We start from the raw sequence: 25,747 nt of genomic DNA, 5'->3' as shown, positions 1-25,747 counted from the left end.
GATGGTGTGTCCTTGTTTCCAGGTTGTCACTGATGCCCAGCTGCATTCCTGTTCTTGAGTTCTAGGGACAGCCGGGTACTTTTACAATAGTTTTCCCCTTTTACTTAAGTTGGGTGAAATTTCTATTTCTAAGAACATTTCCCATCAATTAAAATACACATACACACACACACACAAATGAAATACTCCTAGTGTATGAATACCAAAACTTAATGCTTCCGATGTTAAATTCTTTAAAACTGGGATGAGAACAATGACTTGATCTACAAAGTTATTAATATAAATAAACAACTGTGGAGTAAACAATACTTATGTCATGCTTGGATCTATATTTTAGAAGAGATTTTTAATAGTTAAGGATCATAAAAGTGTGAAGTCCTCCTTTGTGCCCCACCAATCTCCCTGAACAATGAACCTAGACAATGGGAGAGTGTGAGCTACTTCCCTGAAAAGGAGGTGTGAGGCCAGCCCTGCGGACCCTGGCTGCACTTGATTGCTTTAGACAGCTAGGTAACTGGTGGGAATCACCTTCAGCCTCTGGCCCTACAAAGATATTTCAAAAGGAACTGAAAAATACATTGTCTTTCACTGGCAAATGAAATTATGTTTTGAGGGCACAAATAACTAAAAGTCCAAGGTTTGTGAAAATGGATGCTGAATGAGTTTAATAAACCATACAAACATGACTCCTCCAGCCTTATTCAAGGAAATCTCTCCCAAGTAACTGAAAAAGGTAATTCCCAGGCTGATGGATGGATTTAAAAAATGACACGTAGTACATGCACCTGATTCATAGTCTCCCTCTCCCACCTGGAAATCTAAACTTCCTATGTGACACACACAGGTACAGCACGACATTGTCCCCAGCAGCCCTGTAAAAGGTGTCTTGGTCAGCATGAAAGTTGGGTTTTAATTTTAGAAGGTTTTTCTGGGTATCTCACGTCGAGTGTTCATTTCCATAAAGACAGTAGCTGTATCTATGTATCTATTTTACAACGCTTTTTAAAAGATGTTTTATTACTTCAGGCACCGTGGCAGTCTTTGTAAACACACACACATTTAAAGTTAGGAGACAGATATGTTAAACATCTTCTAAGCTTAGCGGCAAAGGTCTGGCACCATGTTGTTCTCATATTCATTCAGTCTTATTGTAGTTTAAGAAAAGGCTAAAACTACTGCCCAGTGGGACAGCTGTGTCATCTTGTTAGTAGATCTCTACAAACAGCGTTTGTCCATTGCGTCAAGTCTGAAGAATGACCGGTGTTCTTTCCAACATGGGTACGTCGGCATGGCCCCATGGAGGACACATCAGTGTAAGGGGCTTCTCTGGGAGGATCCACACCCCCACAGTGCTGCCTGGACTGCCAGTCGCTCCCCCTCCTTCTCTGCATCCAGTTCACCTGCGATGGTGGCTGAGTGCAGCGGAAAAAGCTTGAAGGGAAGGAAAGGGAAGGGCTTGAGGAACGAGGAGAAAGTGGGACAAGCACAGCTTCTGGCCCGCAGTGTTTGTTCACTCATCCTATAAACATTTATTGCAACTGCAGCCCGTTAGGCTTGGTTCCAATTTCTGGGGAAGTGATAGGAAAACAAAAAACCCCCAAGTCTCTGCTCTCGTTGATGAAGCGTCTAACCTAGTGGCAGTTAAGTGTTTGTGGAGTGCATGGATGCCTACATGCAGGAAGTGACAGCAGGGTGACCGCTGGGAGCAGCTGCAGCTTCCCACTTTGGGTAACGGTCTTAACCCAAATCACCATGCTAATTTAGGGGTGCCAGTCTCTAAGCCTGGCATAGGTAGCCCGTGTATACTAGAAAGCTCACTCTTTTATTTAAAACATGAATTGCAGGGGCTCTCAGGGAGGGAAAAGGCTGAGTGAGGGTGCTGGCGTGGACTGGCTTTCTGCATTACCTCGGAGCAGCTCAGTTAGAACCTCTCCAAGAGAACCGCCAGGTGGCACCTGTAAGGCGCAGATGGGGACACGCATTTACCTCACACCCTGCAGCCGGGAATAACCAGCCTGCGTGCCTTCCCCTGTGGGCTGTTTGCGAGGAAGTGGGGGAGTTCTAGCCTCCGTTCCGACTGTTTGATTACGTACCCCGTTTTCCTGACACTCTAAACACATAGAGTGCAGATCTCTCCCCACGCGCCAGGGCTGCCAAAGGAGCACATGCTTGTTGAGATTGGCTCGGCTTCAGCCATCGGCCACAACATGGGGATGGCTGTGGGCGGCCGTGGGCTGCGCTGATCTGATGCCCCGGTCTGCCCCGCCAGGCCTCTACGTGGCCAGCAGCGGACCGGGTGGCAAGAGAACCGAGCCCCATCGTGGTAGCAGGCAGAAGACCGAGGAACGGGGGACACCGCTATTCACCCCCCTCAACCCCTCCCCAGGTCTGGGCTGACGCTGCCAGTGCCCTCCTCCTGTGGTTTCTCCCGCCCCCCGCCGCAGAGTGGCGGCCCGGGTCACCCCTCACCACCGCTCCGCGGTGGTGCTCTCACAGCCCGGGCTGGGCGACTGTCCCCGCTCGCAGAGGGGCCCAGCAGAGGGTCGGAGCCGCGGGTGTCAGCACACGGAGCAAGCGAGTTATGGTCATTTCGGGCTAGGCAGCCCAGGTGCCAACTCCACTCCATCAGTGGCGGGGAGCGAGCTGCGCCAGTTGAGCGACTGTCGCTGCTGCGCTGCTTCTATTCGGCCGCTGGTGACATTGGGAGGAGACCGCTAGGAACGTGCAGAGGAGGAAGGGGAGCAGCGAGGGTGGGGGTGGAAGTAGCAATTGTGCCAGGGGGCGTGTGAGCAGCCGGAGAGGCAGCCGCGCTGGTGACAACTTCTCTGGGGCGCGCGCGGCGGGGCGGGCTGGGAGCGAGCCGAGAGCGCGGCGACAGCAGGAGCCCGAGGGAGCGGCGGGAGCCTCGGGGAGCCAAGGCCCGCGCCCTGCACCGCCGCCACAGAGGTTGCTCGCAGCCTCCGGCTTCGCAGCCCCGGGCGCCTGGCTCCAGTCTATAAATAGCAGGTCACGGCTCTGCTCCACGCGCACACGCTCTCCGCGAACGCTGGAAAGTCAGGCTCCAAGTGTCTGCTGCTGCTGCCGTCGGCCCCCACTCCGCTTCCAGGAGAGGTAATTACCCGCCTGGGATCCGAGGGCTCGCTGGGGCTTTGCGGGGTGCGGTGGGTGACGATGGGTGATTCCCGAGGCGTTGGAGCGCGGCCGCGAGCGCGGGGGCACGTCCTGGCGGGGGGAGCCTGTCTGTTTTGCATCAAGTTGCTCAGTCTTGCGGCCCCAATAGCCCCTTCAGCCTTGTCGCCTAAGGAAGGGGTAGGGTGAGCTGTGTCTCTCGGGCGGGGGGTACCCCTGCTCTCTCTGAGCTCCACTCGGCCGGGCCAGGGCGCGTGGTCGCCCATACCACTCATACTCTCTGGGCCCCACTAACTCTGAGCTCTGGCCTCACTGGCCCTCCAAGGCTGCGCCCACCTGTGTGGTCCCTTTGGAGCACCTGCGGTGGCCTCGGAGCTCGCTCTCTACCCCATCCCGCTGGCCGCAGAGCTGCCGCCCCCATCTCCCTCCCCGACCTCCCTCGCCTGGTCATTAAGGTGAGGGTCAGGGGTGGGAGTGAAGACGGGAGTGAGGGTCACTGGCACTGGGGTCTCACTTGCCCCAAGTCCTGGGTTTTCCTAAAGAGCCCCTCTCCATGACCACTCCCCTCCCCCCGCCCTCCCCCCCAGCAACTCATTCCAGCGAAGAAGACAGGCATGTCTGCTCTTGGCCACCAAGCATCACTTGTCCTACCTGAAAGAGGGCTCCCTAAGGGGTTAGAAATCGATGGCCTTTGAGTGAGGCCGCAGGTGGGGCGCGGGGAGATCATGGTTTGGAGTCTGAAAACCGCGCGCACCTCTGGCCCTGAGGGCCCCGGTCCCAGGAGGCCTGGGAGCGAGGGGCGGGCTCCTGCGAGGACTTTCAGGCTGGTAGCTGGCACTCAGATGAGGAAGCTGGAGCTGCACAGACCTCCTTTTGCCCCTCCCCATGCCTCTGAAATTGCCTCCTTTTGGGTGGTGCTTTCTGCCCCCCCCCCCCGCCCCCCAACCCTCACCCTCCGGTGGGGAAGGATCAGCAGTTTCTGTTTGGGGACAAGAGGTTTTAGAAGAGGCAGAGTGTGCGTATTGATTAGGTTTCTGCGGCTGGTGCAAAAACTTACTGGGAAAACCTGGGAGGGTTTTCTGTTCCTCTTGGTTTAATGATGCGTTTTCGCTCCTTTGCCTCTGTTTTTTCTTCTGGGGAACAGGTTTCCTTCCTCCCTCTTTCTGGGGTGTTATTTGAGGTCATTACGTTTTATGACTCCCGGTGCTGTATTTTGCATATCTCCTCCCTCTCAGTATGACAGAACTTGTTTGAAAAGGCGTGGCTCTATAAAATAAGTAAAAGCCGAGAAGGCAGGATAAATTCATCGTCTTCCCCTCAAGATGGGCACTAGGTAGCCCTTTCATAGGTGTCCAACTACATTTCAAAGACCTTGCTGGTAACAGGAGTTTTCTTAATGGGTTCTGGACCAGAAACGGTAGTACGGTGTAATCTGACACAAGATGCAAGGAATCTCCAACAGGGCAGCTGGTTGGTGGTGTGCAAGAAGTTGAGTAAAAAGAGAACGGGGCAAGTGGTCCTTGTCTCACTCAGTGGACACAGAAACGCATTCCCTTGTGTTCCTTGGCGTTGCACTCCGGGAAAGCATTGACGTGAAATCAGAATACACGATCAAGGGCTTTGGGATAAGTACATGGGCATTAAAAATGGAACCGCTTGGATCTCTAGTACTATAAAATGCGACTGCGATGGGATGCTTTTTCAGCGTGTTTCTTTAAAGTGTGACTTAGAAGATTGTCCTTGAAAGGTTATGAAATGTGCATATGAAGACAGTCTTGATGCTCGGTGTCATTAGAAACATATGTGCTGATTGAAATATTGCTCTTATTTTAGAAGAACGCTCTCTTTGATTAGGCAAATCACTATTTACGTTTGTGATAAACTAATGACCAGTTAGGATGTACATATTTATAACTGCACTTTGCTTTTGATCCCTTGATAAACTATAAGAAAACCCAGATAGACCAAGTTTAGTCTAGTCCCTGCAGCAGCTGTTTAAAGAAGCACAGGGTCAAAGTTACAGGCAGGAAATACTTTCAAAATGTTGGGTTTGAACTTCACTTTGGGGATGCAAGTTGACTGAATGGCTTCATTTCTCAGGATTTTTGGCAAAATATTCATCACATAGATTTGTCTGTTAAATTTTATTATAAAATAATGATATATTTTAGTTGTGTGAAATAAAGAAATCATTAAGTTCAGGGAAAAGCCAGATATTTGTTCTAAATTGGGCAAATTGAATGTAATTCATTTTTGTTCTGAAACCTGGGAGTTTCTTCTAGTACAAGTAATAGAAATCCCACATGGATAACAGTTACCTTTCTCTACTTTGAGAAAAAACCCAAGAGGGCAATTCTCCTAAAGACAGACAAAAAGCTGCACACTTATCCCATATCTCTTAGCAACCAAATGGATGTCAGTTTCCAGGTAAGTACCTGACATCTGAGGATACAAAGTTAAAAAATATTGCAAAATCATTATTAGTGAATAAAATGCTTACTGAATATCTATTACATTTTCTTACGTCACAGTGCACAATCCCCAGCCCGTGCTAATATTACATATGCAAGTATTATACTTGTTGTAATCTGTAGGGAAAAAATTCTTGTCTTTCAAAACCATGGGGATATTAATAGATAGAAATGTGCTGTTTTAAATAACCTTAAGTTAAGTGTTAATGTTCAGTTGAAAGCTGTATTTATTTGTCTCTTCTGTATTCTGTACCTTAATTTTTCAACAATCCTGGGCAATCTGCTTCATAGGCCCTTTTGTTACTACTTTTTTATGTTGAGTTAGAAATGTTTGATTATAAAGCTCCTTGGGACACACTCGTAAATACACATACTTTTATATTCAGATTTAAGAAAGGAGGTTATTAGACAAATGATTTCAGTTTTAACATGTATCTTTAAATAAATCCAGTGATGCTATGGTTGCATTTTGGTGTGTAAGAGGCACATAGCCTTTGTTTCCCCAAAATTTAAATGAAGTATGTACCCAGAAAGCATATTGTTTTTTTTAAAATAATTTGTTTGTTTGTTTGTTTGTTTTTAGAGAGAGGGGAAAAGAGAAAGAGAGGGAGAGAAACATCACTATGTGGTTGCCTCTCACTCGTGCCCCCAGCTGGGGAACTGACGTGCAACCTAGTCATGTACCCTGACTGGGAATCGAACCAGTGACACTTGGCTCGCAGGGAAAGCATATTGTTATGTAAGAAAATTTTAAGGAATCTTCAGAGTCTCAGGCAGAATTTTCATTTGAATCAAGACTTGTTTGTTCATTTACTTTATACATTTTTACTACTGTGTAGATCAATGGGAGCACTTAAAAAATTCTTATGGAATATCATTATTATAGCTATATTGTATATATATCTAAAGCTGCAGTTGGGGTTTTTCTATATAAGGCACAGTTGTAACCACTATCTTATCTACTAGAACTATCTTGTTATAGATGGTATACCATAAGGCCAATGAAATATCTAAGAGTAACAACTTTAAACATTTTTTACAATTGACTGTGTAATTTGACCAAAGGATGAGCTATCATCATAGATGTAATCTCAACATAGGGTGAAGTGCTGCATTTCAATATAACACGTGCTTGTAAATCATGTTTTCCAAACCGAATTCCTTAAATTGCAATATTGTAAGTTTTGTCTTCTGAATTGGGCAGCCATACCAACTAGTTGTCCTAGTTGTGTACTGGAGGCTTCAACAGAGCCCTAAGCAGAACTAAGTGAAATAGACTTGGCAGTAGTCATTTGGTTAAGCTGATTAAGTTTTGTAGATCCTGTGACTTTGATTTGATGGTCCTTTGGGAATTATCTAAATTAATGAATTCAAGGGGATGGAGGCAATGGTTCCCTTAAAGGAGCAACAAACCCAACCAACCGACCTTCCTCCTTCCCTCCCTCCCTTCCATGCCTCCCTTCTGCCTTCCCATAGTTCTGTCTATCATCTATCTATCATTTTAAACTTGCCTTTCTGGTTATTAAAATGAAACAGTGCCACAGGCCTAATGTTGAACTTATTGATAATGTTCTCTATTTTCCACATTTCCAAGGATGGAAAAGTTTGTGGGAGGTGCAAAGAGCCTTACTGGGGTACCTACAACAATGAAAAGTATCCTAGATAAAAATAAAAATACGATTATTAACATTTTTCACATGAGTTGTTTTTAATATATCATTTATAAAATTTAAACACTTTAAAGAGAGAACCTGAGATTTGTTCATTTCTCAAAAGGGACTGTGATTTTTAAAAGGTTATGCAACAATGATTTAAATAGAATCTTTTTGATACTTTTCAATATGACAAACTTAATTGACAGACATATAAGTCTTTCATCTCCCACCTTAGTTCTTAAAATATGTAGTTATAGTGTATTAAGTAGACCAAGCTGAATACGACACAAATAAAATGTACTTTCTAACCACAGCCAAGTCAATCCTTTCTTTAATCCACTCTTTCACATGGGTCTCACTTCATTTTCATGGGGATTTGCTTTTCTGAAAGCCAAAAGATCAGAGATGAGCGCTAGCGATTAGCACAACCCAAACACACAAATTATTCACTGCTGGGAAAATAAAGTAACACTAAACACCAGTGGCATCTTAAATTGAAATTATAACCTGTAGATGAGGGGAGATTATAGTTATGCCCTTAAGAAAGCTCGAAAAGTGTCTTTAGTGATTATCTTACATCCTATTTAAAATCTTCATATGTCAGGCTTGCTGGATAACCACGTGTTCCACTCAGAGGATCGGCATACATCACGCTCCTCGTAGAACGTGTTGCACACTTGATGCTAAGAGTGAAAAAATCACTCTTTAAACATTTTTTTATTTATTTCTAATAGCCTTCCTACATTGAAACAATTATAAATAAATATGTTTCTGCTCTGTCTTTCGGGATAAATTGCTTTCAAATGGAAGATTCCTACTTTCAGGAAGACGTTTTGCACTAGGTGGCAGTGTGCAATGCTTCGTAGCCTTGGGTCATTTTAATTGCCAGATATTCGTCATTAAAGCTTTTCTTTTAAGCCCAATTTATTTATATCATAAGTGAGTTAGTGAAATTAAAATCAACAGGCAACTAAATCATTAGCAGTATATTTAGAAGAGCTTGTTCATGATACTTTAAAGATTCGATTGTAATATTTAGTATATTCTGCTTTTATGTAGGATCTGTTTACGTGAGAAATTGTTAGGAATTAATTGAATTAAATGTGCCAAAATTCTGATTATGACTGGGTTAAGAGACAGGGAAAGGGAAAATTTAGTGAAAATGATAGAAAAAAAATATGGTCATTCTAAAATAAACATTGTATTAAACATTTGCATTTTAATCCTAATCCTGTCACTACATAGGCTGAGCAAATTATTTGTAGGAGTTGAAGGCTCTAGTTGTTATATATATTTTTTCTATTGCCCTTGGGACAATGCAAAAAAAAAAAAAAGTGTGGATTGGCTCACTGATATTTCCACAGATCCCTTGATTGTCCTCTGTACTAGTAACGGCCTGGCCACCACCACAGTGACCACATTGGGCCAGCCACAGAGCGCTGTCGTTTACTGGTAATTATGACAGCTGCCCTCATCAACCCCACTTTTTTCTTGGTTAATCTGGATGTAGGCATCCCGAGGTTTGAGCAAGGGATTAAATTAGGGGTCATGGCAGAGTTCGTTAATGTATTCCATCATCTGTGCACCAGAATGGGACCTCCGCGTCCTCTAGCTGCCTTATGGGAACGTCCTTCAAGGTCAGTATGACAGGCATTTCACCGAAGGTAGATGCCGTGGGAATGTAGACGAAGTGAGAAATTAGTCAACATAAATCGACCTAATTGAGAAACACCCTTCTTTAAAAAAAAAAACAAAACTTTTTACTATGTAAAATTTCAAACACAGTAATAAAGAGAGGATAGTACAGTGAAGTCTCAGGTACCTGTCAGTTTCAAAAACTGTCAAATCTTGGCCATTCTTGTTTCACTCCCAGCACCCCCCACATTGCCCTCCCTTGGGTTTTTGGGAGCAAATCCTGGAAATTATACCAAAGGAAACATACTGATGAAGCTGTTATTTTCAAAAACAGGTATTATATGAAGAGCAATTTAAAAAAATGACTACAGTATAAACACTACATATTTCATGTAAAAAGTTAAAAAAAATGGCATTAAGTAAGTTAAGCACTTGAATTTGTACTTATATGGCAGGCTTTATATAATGAAGGACTGAGTTTCAGTTTATAGTCTATGTCTGTTTTTTTTTCATCAACAGAAGTGTGCAGCAATATCCTCTAATAACTTAGGTAGTCAGTATCTTCTTTAAACCAGTGACTGCATTAGGCTTCTTAGATTAAGGCAAATATAACAGCCTGCATACCTGATCACTACTGCTCTATTATATATAACGTTTTACTTCTGCGGGGGTGGACGTTGTAGATGTAGCAGACCCTTGGCGTACAAGCATTTGGTTTGCAAGAGTCATGACTTTACCATCTGTCTTAACTGCACATGACAAGTAGTGATCTGCAATTTTGCTGAGGTGTGAACTTAAATTATAGTCCTGCAAACTGGCCTTTCTGCACTGGAGCCTGGGCAGTGGCCCAGCGGTCACACCTCCAGGTGATTTTACTCTCTAGGTGACACGACACTTCACTTTCTAGGGCTAAGTATCCTTGGTGAGAGAGTTTCAGAATTTGGGAATCTGAGAAATTGTTTGGTCCTTCCCTTTGAGAATGTCACAGATCTCCTAAAGTAGACCCTTCAGATTTTGTGTAGGGTTGAAATTTTAAATGAGTAGAATTTTTTTTCAGATTTCAAAAAATTGACAGTAACCACTATGTATAAATCTTTGTAGTATTATGTGCTTAAGAGGACATATAACTCAACTGTAGAGAAAAAAGTAATTTGTATCTCAAGGGTTTATGCCACACTACATTTTTATATGTGTAAATTATATAGGGAGCAAAGCACCTGTATAATTTTCTTAATATTAGACACATGGTTTTCTGACATTTTTTGAAATTTACTATAATGTTTTCTTTCCCGGGCTATGGTTTAAAGGCTACCTCACAATTTTTTAATGTTATTCTCACTCTCATTTCCCATTTTATATTTTGGGTGGGAGTGAAGAATGGTGTGTACTGAGAACAGTGTAATGAGAAATAATTGAGCCAGTTGGCTTCTGGTTGATTTCTTTCATTATTTCTTTTTTTTTTCTTACTCATTTTTAAAAATTATAAATGTAATAAGTCTTCATTGAAAAAAAAACAAAAAAACGTTGGCAAGTGGAGAAAAGTCTAGCGAAGAAAAAATATCACCCAAAGACAATATCGTTAGCATTTTATCATATTTCCTTCTAGGATTTCCTGTGAGTCTTTTACAAAAGTTGAGATTACAGTATGTGCAAGTGTGTGGGTATGATTTGTGTTTGTGAAAATGAGAGTTGTGATTTTGTTTTCACTCAGAATTCTGTTGATCAATTCAGTTTAGATATCGATTGAGCACCTACTATGTCCCAGGTACTATGCTCAGCTCTCTTCTGGTTTACAGCAGTGAGTGAAAAAAGACATCACTTTCTCCATGCATGTAAACACTCTCTAGGCTTCTTTTTTGTTGCTGCCTGGTAATTAGGTATACGAATCATTTTCATTTGCTTAGCCATCCTCTCAACTTGGAATTTTACATTCTTGGCATTTGTTACTGTTATTACACTGTAATAAATATCTTTTGTATGGCTCCACTTTCTGATATTCCTTGTCTATATTTTTCATTTTTTTAGGAGTGGGTCCTAGAAGTAGTATACTGAATAAATGGTATAACCCTTTTAAAAACTCCTTAGATACATTATCAATTGGTTTTCCAAAAAGATTGCACTCATTTTTATTCTCCCTGGAAGTACATAAATCATAACTCTATCCTCACCAGGATAGAGGGTTATTATTTTATTTTAATGTTTGCTAATTGGAGAAGTGGAGATAATCGTGACAACATCAAAACAATAACATCATCATCTTCAATAGCAACACTTACTGGACACTTCCTACAAGCCATCCATCATGCAAGACCTTTATCTCCCTGAGCTCATATAATGTTGGCAACAGCTATAAGAGGAGGGCAACATCATCATCCTGTTTTAAAGTTAGGAAACATTCCTGGAGAGGGTGTGTGACTGCCCCAAAGCCGCATAACTGGTAGGTGGTAGAATTGGGTCTTGGATCAAGATTGACTTCGCTTTCAAATCTAGGCTTTAAAGTACTATGCTCTTCTACTATTTTTTGATTAGGTGAGGCTGAACATTTTTTAATGCTTATTTTCACCTGTACTTCATTTTTTAATATTAATTCATATATTTAGCCTGGTTGTGTGTTAGGACCTTGGCTATTTTCCCATCAATTTTATTGTCCTTTCTGTTTCCAGATAGTCCCCTTTTCCAGTTCTTTTTTTTATATAGTTTTCTTTCTTTCTTTCTTTCTTTCTTTCTTTCTTTCTTTCTTTCTCTTTCTTTCTTTCTTTCTTTCTTTCTTTCTTTCTTTCTTTCTTTCTTTCTTTCTTCCTTCCTTCCTTCCTTCCTTCCTTCCTTCCTTCCTTCCTTCCTTCCTTTCTTTCTTTCTTTCTTTCTTTCTTTCATTCATTCTTTCTTTCTATCATTCTTTCTTCCTTCCATTCTTTCGTTCATGTTTGAAAGTTGAAAATGTGTGTGTAGTTATGTCAAATGGCATACTTATTCCACTGCTTTTTTGCTTAAATACTTTCTCATTTATAGATAAGACTGACGTTTACCTAAACTATTTTTCCCTCAAAACAACTTACATCTCATTACTTAATGATTTTATTTTCTTCCTCACCCACCCAAAATTGCTTTGGTGTATGGTGTGAGATGCGTTAAATTGATCTTCCTCCTAAAAATAGTGAAGCATTTTCTAACAGCAGTTTTTTAAATAACTATTCAATTTCACTTATTTGTGATCCTATCACATCATTGGATATATTATTTTAGAGGTAAACACACTCTGTCTTTCTCTGTCTCTTTCCCTGTCTCCCTCCCACCTACAGGGTAGGTTTCTGGTTCTGGAATACTTATTTCATTCTCCTGTTCTGTCAGTTTCTTTATTACTATCGCACAGGTTTAAATGTTGTTATTTGCTTAATATCTAGTTGGCTTGATAGCTTCTTCTTGTTGATATTCTTTGTGTTTGTGTGTAACTTTTTAGGACATTTTCACTGGTATTCCTTCGAGACTCATTTTAGAATAATTTGGTAAAACTACCCCAAACTATCAGAGAAGGAAAACTCTGACTCCAAAAAACCTCCGCTGCCTTGCGGCATACCTCTTCAGGGGAAAGGCTAAGGGAGTAAACCCCGACAGAAAATCCAGAGCCGGAGTCCCTAAGGCGGTTTGACGTTGTAGTCAACACCGGCAACTCCTGCGGCGCACCTGAAGCCAAGCTGTATTGACTCCGTCTTTCCCTTGGATCCTTCAGCTGCGAAGAGAGGGGGGGTCTGCTGCATGGGCAACAGCAGACCCTCCATATCACCCTGCCCAGGCTCTGTAGCTTCAGCTTCATCGCAAGATGTCGATTCAACACGGGAGGAGACAGATACCGTGTCACTCCCGAGTCGGACTGCACAGCCATTCTCGGCGGTGCAGATAGACTCTTAAGAAGCTACACCATCGTCTCTCGAGACGGACGGCTGCCGACGACGACGACCCCAAACTATTTTTGTATTTTAATTGACATTTCATTGAGTGTATAAATTGGATTGAGGAGAATTGGCAGCTTGACAAGATTTGATCTTATTATCCAGGGACCTGGTGTGTCTTTCGGTCAAGTTTTGATTTAGGGAATTTTTCACACTACTTGTAAGGGCCCATGTGAGACATTAGTCATTTTTGTCTAAATACTTGCCTTTGCCATGATTTACTCTTCAAACCAACTGAAGAATTCTGCAGCATGCCCCGTACTCCACGGGCCACGCCAACTGTGCTCCTTTGTGCTCACGGGTTTGGCCTAACAGCCTCCCGTTGTCCAGACCAGGGAGGAGCACAGGGGGCCTGAAAGCTTCTCTTTCCCATTCCTGGGCTACAGCCTTGCTCTGAATAAATACTTATTTTTAATTATTTTCCTTAAATCAGTCTAAGAGGGTACATTCAGTATAAATATTTAAAACATCTATATATATATATATATATATATACATATATATATATATATATCAGTTCAACTTCTTCAACAGCTCAGTAATGAGATGTCATAAAGTTGTCCAAAAATATGTATGACTTTGTATGTTAACAAAATTCAGTGCAGCAAACAGCTCAGTTTGATATTTGGTTTCCAATTGTCAAATCTGATGAGATTTCGTCTATGAGCATCAATTTTGGCCCATTACAATAGCGTGCCAGGGTTGGGTAACTAGCCTGAAGCTATAGCTTATTTATTTGGGTCTGTATTCCAGTTATAGATTTTTAAAATATGAAAATCCAGAAATATTTTCAGGCACAAAATTTGTTCATGTCTTTCATAAAAGCTACACAATGACATACTCTCAGTTTCTTCCATGGACACTGGTATATAAAACAGTTTGCTTATTGGAATCATGCAGAAGAGACAGCTTTGTTTTTATTAACAGTAGTTCTGTTTCCTTGAGACCTGCTTATTTCAGGCTAATGGACCCTACCTCTGCTCGTGCCCTGTCTCAGGAAGCTGCAAACAGATAAGAAGAAGGATTGTGTGCAGGGCTTTTCAGGCCTCCTCATCCATACCCCTGATTCCAATTGTTTGGTGTAGTACATGCAAGTTTTAGATGAGTTACGAGCACTGGGGCGTCGTAAGAACCACGTTCATCTTCTTCCCTCTCTATCTCCCTCCCTCCCTCCCTTCCTTCCTTCTTTCCTTCCTTCCTTCCAATACCATTTATCCCCCCATACCATCTCCCACCTGTCCCGCCCCTCTGCAATCACTTTCCATTTCATAGAAGGCTAGATAATTGAGCTCAACAACACATGAAAACAAGTGGAATGCTTATAATATGCTTCTGTTATGATCTTGTAGTTTTCATGCTTAGGTTTATATATTTCTTTTTAGTTGAATGCTTGAAGCAGTGTTGCCCTAGCAGTGATGAAAATCCTCTCAAAGCCTCAAGAGAGTTTTTCTTCCACTTGTTTAAATTTCCCTGTCAAATTCTCTTAGTAATAGGAGGCTGGGAAAGGGTGTGTGGGAGGGAAAAAGACAGACCAGCGTAGATAGTGCCCATCAAGGAAATTGCAATGGGATTCTAAATCGCACACCATTTAACTGGGGACTCTAACTCAAATGGGCTTATATCACGATGTTGTTTTCTGATTCCATGATGTATCATTTAATAGTTTAAAACATTGTGGTTTAGTAAGTTGATATCTAGTTATAAATATTACACCTTTATTTTTTGTTAGACAAAGAAATACTGTTAGCCTCCATCTAACATTTTCATACCCTTAACTGAAACCGATACAAAAGTATCAAGTACTATGAGTTGAGACTTGTTTTTAAATGTTAACTGACACAGTGTATATTGATGTAAAACGATGTTAATTTACTCAGGTTTTCAGCCTGCACTGTCTTGTTTGTATGTGTAAGAAGTCAGTTTTTGTGTATTGTTACAGTTTCAGTTTATTTATATTTGATGTTTTGTAAAACTCAAATATGACTATACTATACTTATGGACCAAATAAATGGACTCAGCATAAAAAAAAAAGTTTGAAAATCACTGAAAAACACAGTCTTAGTTCTGGACAGCCTCTTCAGAGATGTCTAGTTTATTTCCAGGATCCATTGTAGGATGAGCAATACCCTGGTTTGCTCAGGACAGAGGAGTTCAGTGCTAAAACCAGGGGAGACTTGGGCAAACGAGATGGTTGGCCGCCTGATCTCCCAAAACACGTTAGAAAGTACAGGGAAAGAGACAGGTAAGTTTCCAAGAACTCTGTCATGCTCAGTAGAAAGAAGGGACAGTTTGGGACTCTGAAAGTCTACCTTGAACATCCTACAAATAATCGCCTCAGAGATGTTACAGAATTTGGACTCATGCTGTCCTTTGCTGGAAGAAACTAGATATCTTTTTATTTACATATCTGTTTATTTATTCACAATTTATCCCTGCCTACGTCTAAAAATGATTTGAGATGGCTTATAGTAAGACCACACATAAGGCCACTGAGTCTTTACAGCAGTTCAACAATAATGTAAAGATATATTCAGGAGCTGGACTCAAAGTAGTGTGTCTTAAAAGTTAAATTTGATAACATGGATACTACCCAGGGCAAGATTCAAGGTGCTCTAGGTAGAAAAATATATTGGGGCATTTCAATCACTGCCCAAATCCCATGATCTTGAAAAGAGTGGAGCTGTTCTTTGAGCTACTATCTGATGTTACCAGGTTCCCACCAGACAGTCGGGGGGAGCTGCTGAGATGGGGCCAGTGTGGGAGCCTCCAGGCCCGTCTGGATGGGGGCGGCAGCCTCCTTCCACATGCCGGCTTTGATGCTGGGTTCACACAACCTAGCATTAGACACAATTGTGTTACCTTGAAAAGACTGTTGCATTTATTTAAAACAAAAAACAAAAAACTGTTAGAAGCCTTTGTTTTTCCAAATCTATACTATTGTGATTTTCGGAAGGTCATTATAATCTACCTGAGCCTATTTTCTCATCTCTTAAGTAGCGATAGTAACTACCTGATATATTTGTAGAGAGAATTACATAGGGTTGTATATCAGAATGAGTTATAAACTATACTATAAAAATAGAGTATTAAAATATTGACGACCACTAATATAATTATTATTTTATACTATATTCAGAATACTCATTTAGGAATTAATTACAGTTTTGAATATAACCAAGAAAACTGTATAGATTTATCTTAGATTGGGGAGGATGACCAAATGTATTTAAAAAGGGAATATACTTATTCAAATTTATTAAAAGTTTGAATTACAAATGCAATCAGTTGACTAGCTGGGTATTATAAGTGAAATTGCTACATTTGTGTAGCGCCCACCAAGAGTTTCTAGAATAGATACCAAATACATAAGCATGTTTTAAAAATTGAATTTAAATTGCCCTGGAGCAGGAAAACATATTAAAAAATGTTGAATTTACCTGTCCTTGGGGTATGTCTATTCCAGAGGTGACAGTCCCAAGCCAATTCACTTCTGTGCGTTATTTCCTGGCTCTTGTAGGCATTGGAGCTTATATCTTCTAAACTAGAAAAACTAAATGGATTACATATTGTTCAAACTATCCTCCAGTAAAGATGAGTAATGTACACTTGAATGTTATATTTCCTAGCTGTGTTTTTGTTTGAATATACTCTATGGCTTTCTAAGGCCTAAACCGTGAGTTAAACAGAATGAGAGACTTGAAACTCTTGTGAGATTTAAGAACCTTATACAGATTCTCATCCAAACACATAGTCATTTCCTACTGCCAAATGGAGGAGGGTCCCTCTGATGAATTTTAGGTCCACCTTCTTATTTGTAAACTGGTTCATTAGCACCCACCTTGCAAAGATGTTATGAGGATTAAATATAATAAGGGATATAAAGTGCATGGTGTCAGACCATAGTTAGTTTGCAATGAATAGTACATCTTCAAGCTATTTTATTACTATGATTAATACTTTTTATTATTATATGAATGAATGAGGAATTGAGATATTAGTTCTCAGACAGTACTTTCTAACCGTTTGACAGTAGAATTTTAAATGAAATCCCATTTTATAAAGTAGATATAAAAACTATTTTATGAATATAGATGCCTTTTGTAAATTAACATTTAAGAAATATACTTATTGATAAGATCAGTCAATGAAAACAGGAAGGTTTCTTTCTTGAACACAAGTACAAGGTGGAGCAAAAGCAGGCTTACTGTTGTGAGTACACAAAACACAGTTTATTCTTATATTATTATTTATTAATTATTATATTATTTTCCATATGAACAACTATAAATCTAACTTTGCCCCACCCTGTACATGAAATCTTGGATTATAGATAATAGTTGGACAATTCTATCTGCTCCATCATACAATTTATTTTTTATTTGTTTTATTTAGTTTCTTAGTTTTTAATTTAGTATTTGATATTGGTTTATTTGATATTTTTATTTTGGGTCTTTATTTGATTTGTATGGCTTTCTCCTCCAAAACTGCAAATTTCTTAGGGATGGGGCTCATCTTCAGTTTATCTTTTTGACCCAATGCCCTGTACAATGCATGGGACAAGGCAGGCCTCAGAAAGGTTTTCCTATTTTATCTGAGAAAAATCAATATGCTTTTAAAGGTCAGTTGGTACGTAAAGAAGTTAGAGCTTGAAAAAGACAGAATATGATATAAGAAAATAACTGTTCTAAAAATGGTGCTTTCTTTTTCTTTTTTTTTTTTTTTAGATCTTATTTATTTTTAGAGAGAGGGGAAGGGAAGGAGAAAGAGAGGGAGAGAAACATTAGTGTGTGGTTGGTGCTTTCTTGATGAAGGTCTAGAACTTTAATCTGTTAGTTAAGCTCTTGATAAACCAGGGGAGAATCTGGTCTTTGAAAAGTGCACACATATGCTCGCTCCTGTGTGCATGTGCGTTGAAGAGGGTCGGTGAGGGACAGAGTGAAGGCACTGGGAGGGAGTGACCATTGCCGAGAACCTGCCATATGTTAAGCATTTGCCAAGCACCTTGCCTTGAACATGTTTCCCCTTCCTGAGGAACTCTGCTGCATCGGAGCCTGTTGGAAAATGCCCACTGAAATGGTTATCACACTTCGGCAAAACAATTACAAACTATTTGTAGAACCGAGGGTCAACTTCTGTCTTCTTGAGGCTGAGTAATTTGCAGAGTTCTTTATCACCCTGTCTCCTCCATGAGAACAAGCCACAGAAGGTAGATTGGGGAAAAATATATCCTCGTGGGAACTCGCCGGACCTCTTCTGATAAAAAAATAACAATAGCTAGCTAGCATTTATTGAACATCCAGATCGCTTCACTCATATTCACTTTTTTGCTCCCCACAGTTGTATAAGGTAGGCGCTGATGGTCCCCCGTCTTACAGGTGAGAAAATCGAGGCCCACAGAAGAAGGGGCACATGCTCCTGATCCATATTTCAGAAGAGGTAGAGCCAGGATTCTGAGCGAAGTCCTTCAGCAACCACGGCTCAGGGCTCCCCTCTCACAGCTGGGCTCACGGGATGGCAGCAGCGGGAGTAGGAGGAAGCCTCTCGTGCCTGCCAGGTCTGTGTCGGGGGTTCCCCACTGGAGCGCCAACCGACAGGAAGGGGAAATCGTTGCCTCCTCACAGGCAGCGTGATGCCATGGCAACCAGGGCTGTCCCTGTTGTGGTCACAAAGGGTGAAGGTGACTGTTCCAATCCAGGAGGGAGGCTGGCTAAAAACAACACAGGTCTCTGCGGGAGCCTTCTCTTTGCATTTGCTTCTATTGTAAGTTAAGGAAAACGCTTATTTAGCTCAGGTTGGAGCAATCCGTAAAAAAAATATATATATCCTGAACAAATATTCTGTATCTGCATAAAATATCTAGAGACCTTATGATGATTATGAGCGTCAAATTGCCGAAATTATGCACTTTGAACATTCTAGCCAAATTTTTTGTGACCTAAAAAAAAAAAAAAAAAAAAAAAAAATCATAGGTGGAAAGAAACATCTGCTGGGTTTTTCATGAGAGCTGTGGAATCCGATATGCTTCATTGACATGGTTATTGTACATGCATTGGGCACGTGTACAGTTTTTACAAATTTTACCTTTCACCGAATTTTCTACTCACGACCTTCCACGGAAGTAGAAATAAATGTTCACCTCTGTAAAATCCATGGGCTTAAAACACCTATGCACGTTGGAAGCTAAATGTAAGAAAACCATTGTACAGGCTCAATTGTTTTTCCCTCCTGCTGTCTTCGAAGATAAATCTCGAGCACAAAATACATTTTGTTTTAAGGAAAGATTTGTTTACTCTGTATGGTGCCAATGATGCCAAGGTTTATTTGTGCCACCTCTGCAGATACCGTGCGACGTTACCCACAGGATTGAGAACAATATATCTGAAGAAAATGAAAACATCTTGGGTGACAACTCTTTGTAAAGATAAGCATGCATTAAATCTCGTTTTCTGAAGAATCCTCTGTCTCATAATGGAAGACAGTGTTGCGAGCTGACCTTGTGTGACCATTGCAGATTTGTGTGCTGGTCTCTATGGGGAGGTTCCTTTGCAGATCGCCCAGCGTTAAGGCTTCATCTTGGGAAGAGGAAGAAACGCTCTTTGAAAAACGCGAGAGGAATTGGTGTTTTGAGACTGATCATAATTCATTGGAAGCACGAGGGGATCTATATGAACCATGTTCTTTAAATTAATGGGTAGTGAGAAGTCTTTCTTCACCCTTGTGAATCCTTGTAGAAGACATTTGCAGAGAAATTACGGGAGCTGCTTCCCCGTGGGGAGATTAATGTTCTAATATGCAAAAGCAGATAACTCACAATTCCTTTGCTCAGTGGCACTCTGTGCTGCACAGTCTTCCTGCTTTATTTTCTCTTTGTAGCTTGTCGTTCTAAAAACTTGTGGAGTCAGATAGAGTCACTAACGCAAAGCCACGCCCTTGGTCTATGCTTGAGGACTCTGCTACGTGGAACCACCAAGCAATTTCTGATCTTGGTCTGGTGGAATAAGTGTCTTTGTGAAGGTATTGAGATTTTCCAGCTCATCCATTTGAATTTACTACTTGATTTAGCAGCACTAGAAAATGGTGTTAGGGAGAGATGTATCCTTAGACCCTCTTCCCTCTTAGTTTCCAGTAAAAGTTGAAGCTGACAAAAGCTTTACCTTTAATAACCTACTCCCAGTCTGCTACACTCATGCATCTTGTCCCCAATCCTGTCTTCCTCTCTGAAATCTCTGGGATCTCTACATGACCATAATTCCTTATTTCCTATGTCTTCACTTCTCCTCTCCTCCTTCCAATGAACAGTGAACATGCTCAATATTTTCACATGTTATAAAGAAAAAAATACCTTCTCTGCTGCATATTCCACTCCAGCTGTCTTCTCTTTGCTTCCATGGGAGAGCCAAGCATTTCAGAAGAGACGGTCAATAGTTCCTGTACGTGTACTTCCCCATTTATTTCACAGGTAGCTCTCTAGCTTTTTCTTACTGACAACTTGGCAGTATCAGCTCATGTTAAGTATTCCTTTAATTTTTCTTTTTTTCCTTGATACTGAATTCTCCTTTTCTTAAATTTATTTTTTGAATATAAAATATCTTGGATAAAAATATAGTATATAGTTTACATATTATTTTAAAGATCTTGGAACATGCTTGTGCCCCATCTCCCTACTCTATTCCTCTTTTTGATTGAAATTACACTAAATTCTTAGATCAATTTGGGTAGATTTGACCTCTTAGGATGTTGGTTATAATCTTTGTATCCATGAACAATGTATATCTGTCTTACTTAGTATCTTTAAATACAATTTAAACATTTGCTCTAGAAAGGTCCTCTACATCCTGTGTTAATTTTATTTGGCACCTCAATTTTATTCTAGTTATTTCTTTTAACACTACATTTTCTTACTATTTGTTAATGGTGTATAGAAATATTGATTTCAGTGTATTGATCTTATAATCAGCCACTTTACTCTCTTATTCTAATTCTTTTCTGTAGCTTTACTGTCTTGTAAGTACATTTATTGTAATTGAGAGTTTATTGCTATTAAACACTTTGGTTTCTGTTTATTTCAAGCTGCCTTTGTTTTGGCCTCACTGTTGAATAACAGTGTTATGCAATTCCAAGCTGACAGTTTTCCTCTCGGCACTTGAGGATATTGTTCCATGGTGTTCTGGCTTCCACTGTTACTCCCGAGAATTTTGCTGTCAGTTTAATAGCTATTTCTTTGTAGTGGACTGTCTTTTCTTTCTGATTAGGTAGAATAAGGGGGAAAGGAAGAGCACCAAAACTGTGGAATAACAGCGGCAGAACTAGCACAGGGAAAGGTTCCTGGAAAATGGAAGAAGGGTTGTGTTGAGCACTGACCTTCTGTGACCTGGTGACAAGAAGCACAGCCAGCCTTGGAGACATCACAGAGATGGAGCCAAGGTTAGGAACACCTAGACTCACTCCCCTTCCTCTTTCTTTTTCTCCTGCTTGTGCTTCACATTGGCCATGCCCAGTCAGAAACCAGGGGTCATGGTATGATTGATATGATGATAATATAGGCCACATAAAAATAGAGAAATGAGAGCTTGGTAGAAAAGGGTGGAAAGGGTTCAGCTTAAGTTATTTAGCCCATTCTCTTTAGTTTTCTTTTTTCTTCAAATTTGATTTGGTCATTTTGGATCATTTTTGGTCTTTTCACAAATGTAAACCCCCTCTTTTATTTCTTTAGGCATCTCGTGCACTGTTATTTATCTGTATCTGTTAGGCCTGCTATCTTAGGTCTTGAGGTTCTATAGTTTTTGGTGGTTCTGCTGACTCTTGCCCTGATGGCTTGTTTTCTTGACTTCATGTTCATTGGTTCATGTGAGCACATTTCAGGCTACAGTTAATCTGTGTGGTTCTTAAGGGAGCTTAATTGATGATCCTTTTCTCCAAAGAGAATTTGCATTTACTTCTGCAAGATACCATGGAGCTCTGCAACGTTCTCTGTATAAACCAAAGGCTCCTGTGAAAGAATAACTAGATGTACAGTTTTTAAGAAAAGGCTGTCATTATTTTTTTTTTTCCAATTCAGAGTGAAATTCCCTCATCTGTTCCCGTTGTTGATGTGCAGAAGCTTTCCAGCTCCACCTTTGACAAGCAGATCTTCCCTTGAGCGGTTCTGTGTGCGGCTCAGAAGTACTCAGAGCTGCTGAGAGTGGAGAAAGTTTTCTGTGTTTTTTTTTTTTTTGTCTGTGTTGGGGTTTAAGAAAATTTCGCACTGGGAGAATGAAGAAGGGGACAGGGCCATGGCCACTGGGGCTGGAGATTTCGGGACAGCTGGCAGAATCCTCCAGGAGCAAACCTAAAGCTCAGGGTCATCCTCCCCTCAGGGCCCAGGTGCAAGGCTTTATTGTAGCACCTGTTTTCTTATACGGGACTGTAGCTTCTCCAAGGTCTAGTTTCGTGCTATTAACATCTGTCCTATGCTGTCTTTGTACTTTGTCATTGAGGGATTTGATTTAATTTCTTGTAGACTCAGCATTGCATGTGTTATTGCAATTTATCTGAAATCTAGGACTTTGATGTGAAAGCAGATGACCAATTCTCCTGTTTTTCACTTCAAACCTTGCCTTGTCATCTTCTCAATGTCATTTCCCTGCTTATCCTTTAAGTTTGCGCTATCCATAGAGTTGTGTCCAGTTCCCTCTTCCTGTGTATCATCATAGATTTATAATTCAATTACTTTAATTCACCAGCTGTTGTCATCTCCAGGGATTTTATTCTTTTGCACCGATAGTGTTTAGTATAATATCTAGCACATGTTAAGTGTCCAGTTCATATCTGTTGAATGGGTGAGTGAGTGGAAGAACTATTAATGTATCTCAATTGACACATTAGTTAATTTATGGTATTCTATGTGGGTGAGGTTGGAACGGTAATGGTACTATACTGGATAAATACTTCCAATTTAATTTCTTGAAGTTTGTACTTCTCCTCAGGAAATATGTCTATGTCTTTGGGTTTGTCTCTACTTCATGCTGCAGGCAATGTTAAGCATCTTTTACTCCTCTCTTGAAAATATGTATGTCTGTAATGCCTATGAATATATAGAATTCTATACAGCTTCAGCCGGTAATGGAGTTTTTTCTATCTGCCGAGGGGGATGTTATTGCATCTCTCCTGGTGAATAGTCACAAATTATTATTGGCATTTTTTCAAGTTAATATGAGGACCTTCTAATTTGCGTGTGACTTTATTAAATTTGATGGTTGGGCTTGAAGATTTAGCTTCAAGTAGAGCAGATAAAATGAAATTAACTTCTGCTAATATTCAGGACATGCATCACCTGAATATAAGGGAAAGTGCTTTAAGTGCATAGGGGGAGAGGGCTGGGGTGAAGTCTCTCTTCATTAGTATCGCACAAGTCTTATGCTAACAGCATGGGACTGGCTCATGTCTAGAAGAGCCTTTTCTCAAAGAACAGTGTGGAAAATAAGCTACTGCTGTGTAGAGGCAAACCAAAGACTGGCCGTCAAAATAAAGAACTTCTTGCTTTTCTGAACAAGAGGTGAACTCACCTTGAAAGGAAGGGACTCTGAGAGGCAGCCAGGCAAGACCTGATTTGTGTTCCTGAGTGAGCCCTGAAAACAATGGCAGGGAAAATGACTTGGGGAGTAACAGATACACCAGAAAGTCACCAGCAGGCCTGTGGACAGAGATGCTGCTGCAAATTGCTGTAGCTACGAAGGAAAAGCTATTTCAACCACAGTGACAAGCTTCCAAGAGCTTTCAAAGACGAAAATGGTCATTGTACTTTACCTCGGCTATTTTAGGGAGCGTGCTGGGTTATTCATTTTTCCTGTACGTCAGACGCTGGAGAGTTGAGTCTGTGAAGACCACCGTGGTGCGAGATCTCATCAGAGTGAATTGGCACGCAGTGGCTTAGCTGTCGGTGCGCGTCCGCGGGGAAACAATAGCTGAAAGGAGGAACGTTATCGGTGAGGGCACGGCAGCCGCAGCACCGGCTCGGTGAGGCCTGTGCAGGGGAAGCCATGTCGTGATGAGCACGGAGAGGGTTTTCTGTTTGTTTTGTTTGTCTGTGTTGGACTTTAAGGAAACAATTTAGTACTGGGAGAATGAACAAGGGGACAGGGCCATGCCCACTGGGACTGGAGATTTGGGGGCAGCTAGCAAAATTCTGCAGGAGCAAACCTAAAGCCCAACAGCTTCTCAGTAACATGCTGGAACTACTTCTATTAACTCTTTCGTGGCATTGTCCTGAAATGGAAGAATATTCAGAACGAAGACCTTGTTTTATGAAATTTAAGGGCACATCAGCCTCATTCCCCCATGCAGCCAAATACATTTACGAATTTAAATAAACCCACTGAAGCTTAGGGAAGGGATTTATCATCCTTAACTTTTGGCTTTTAGGCCTGAGAAAAGAAAGATGTGATCATTATTTTTCAGGTGTATGTGTATTTCACAGATGAATTTGTAAATTTTCTCTCAACCTATTGCACTGAAATGACATTTGAGTCTGCCAATGGAAAATGGGCAAAATAATCAAATTAAAGAAGAAGTGTCTAGAACAGAGTATGTAAACAATGAAACATGAAAAAGGGCTTTCATTTTCCACATCTGCAGAAATAAGATATTGGACAAAGGGTCATTGAGGTGCTTTCTCTCTTGAGCATTAGATGGCTCTGAGAACCTACAGTTTGCATTTCCCTCCGATTCTTCTTTGTTGTGCCCCACGCTGCAACCTATAGCCCAACAAGGCTACTTGATTTTTCCCAAAGGCACTCTCCCTGCTTGTTTATATTTTCTCTTTTCAGAGTATGCTGCTTTTTCCATTTTGTCTCTCAAAGTCCTACCCAGGCTTTAAGGTCCAAGCCGGGTCTGATGGCACTCTTCAGCAAAGCTTTCTCCGAGTTCCCTGGCTGAACGTGACCCCGGTGCTGTCCACCAGAACTCCTGTGGTTCTGTTACAGTACTTTCTGCACCCTTCTGTGTATTATGCTCATGTGTTTACACACCCACTCTTAATAAATCTACTAGATTATAAACTTCTCGCGGTCAGGGATTCTACTGTTATATTCCCAATAACAAATAGCACGTAACAGGTACTTTCTACTTGTTGAATTGCAAGTTAGGTCAAGAAAACAATTTGCTGGTCGATTTAAGCCAGCCAGATAAAGTGACAGTAAATTCTTAAATTTATGTAATATATTTAGTGAAAATAATCAAATTACATGATCTAGAGTCTAAAACAAGTGAACGGGGACTTTTTTGGACATCTCTATTTGCAGGCCACAAGAAGTGAGATCATTGATACTCACATTTAAGTCATCCTAGTAACTACATCCCCTCTTGGAAAAGTATTAAGACTAGAAGTCAAAAGAAAGAAAGTCACCTGTTATATTCACCAAATGCAAATGACTTTCCCATGTCAAAAAGAACATGGTTACTAGGAAAGTCCGACACATGCTTTATTTAGTTCATCAAAGAGATTAGCATACAAGGTTGTAGTTATCACCCAAATTTGCCGGCGTCCTTACCTCTCCAGTATATGTCCCAGCTTTAAGTTCTCTGGTGCTGAAATGGAAATGGCTTCTTTAAAAGTCCTCAGAACTTGGTCAAGAAATATATTTCTAAACCCAAAGGTGAAGGTTTCCATCTTGAACATTTTTTATGGAGAATTTATATCATTGGAATTAAGGTGTAGTTTTTTTAGTTTTGAACCTGTTTTAAAAGAAAGGATCCTCTTTATTTAAAAGAATCATCTGTATAAAGTGGAATAATATTGAGGTGCTCAAACTCCCTTTTGGAGAGGGAGGCATCGTGCTGCTGTATCTGAATAACGGGCTCGGCTGGGGAGAGGTGAGTAAGTGTGGGATTGTTGTGACAGCTCATGGCAAAGAAACTCACTTTACTGATACT

At 40.9% G+C, this 25,747-nt stretch overlaps 1 long non-coding RNA gene across 1 annotated transcript in view; it reads left to right on the top strand.

Moving 5' to 3' along the window:
- Positions 1-3,017: 3,017 nt before the first annotated feature.
- The window catches only part of LOC149999251 (uncharacterized), a 234,078-nt gene continuing 211,348 nt past the window's right edge, over positions 3,018-25,747 (top strand). The window contains exon 1 of the long non-coding RNA XR_016513375.1: positions 3,018-3,111. This is a non-coding gene — a long non-coding RNA (uncharacterized LOC149999251). The remainder of the gene's footprint in view (positions 3,112-25,747) is intronic.

Source organism: Furipterus horrens, unplaced genomic scaffold (genome assembly GCF_987537825.1).
Source record: "Furipterus horrens unplaced genomic scaffold, mFurHor1.1.pri manual_scaffold_10, whole genome shotgun sequence".
In the NCBI taxonomy this organism is placed as follows: domain Eukaryota; kingdom Metazoa; phylum Chordata; class Mammalia; order Chiroptera; family Furipteridae; genus Furipterus; species Furipterus horrens.
The sequence above is the reverse complement of the archived record's forward strand: the minus strand, read 5'-3'. Positions and strand labels throughout refer to the sequence as shown.